This window comes from Octopus bimaculoides, chromosome 1 (assembly GCF_001194135.2).
Source record: "Octopus bimaculoides isolate UCB-OBI-ISO-001 chromosome 1, ASM119413v2, whole genome shotgun sequence".
Classification (NCBI taxonomy): Eukaryota; Metazoa; Mollusca; class Cephalopoda; order Octopoda; family Octopodidae; genus Octopus; species Octopus bimaculoides.
In genome coordinates, this window is record NC_068981.1 from 60460821 (window position 1) to 60461335 (window position 515).

The 515-nt window shown below is 34.0% G+C and overlaps 1 protein-coding gene across 4 annotated transcripts in view; it reads right to left on the bottom strand.

Moving 5' to 3' along the window:
- LOC106871357 (growth hormone secretagogue receptor type 1) overlaps positions 1-515 on the bottom strand; it is an 878042-nt gene that overhangs the window by 20549 nt on the left and 856978 nt on the right. The window lies entirely within an intron of this gene.

Here is a 515-nt window from a genome sequence, read left to right on the forward strand (position 1 = left end):
TATATATATATATATATATATATATATGTATATATCAGCGCAAATGCTCCGACGGACGTAGTAAATGGTCAACTAGACAGTGTTTCGGCGTACATGCCACCTACTCAGTAGTAGACACCACCCGGTCTTTTGGAACTAGTAGATCAATATAAATCAACAAAGTTTACACTGAAGAGTGAGGTAACTTGCCAAGAAGAGATACAGGACGATGAAATAAGTAACTGACAGAAATAAGTACAGGGAATGGAATTATCCACTTTGAGCACTTCAAAGCCGTGCTCCACTATGACTGCAGTGGAATGATTGAAACTAGCAAAAGAGTACAGTCTCTCAATAGACATATCTTGTATTTTTAGATTTTAAATTTATGAAAAGTTCTTAACGGATGAATGTTTTGTCAGTTGTCTGACGACGTCGTTCGTCAGGATTAAGTTTTCCATTTATTGAAAAGATAAAACATTTACATACATTAACAAAGCGCATGTGCATCATATATATATATATATATATATATA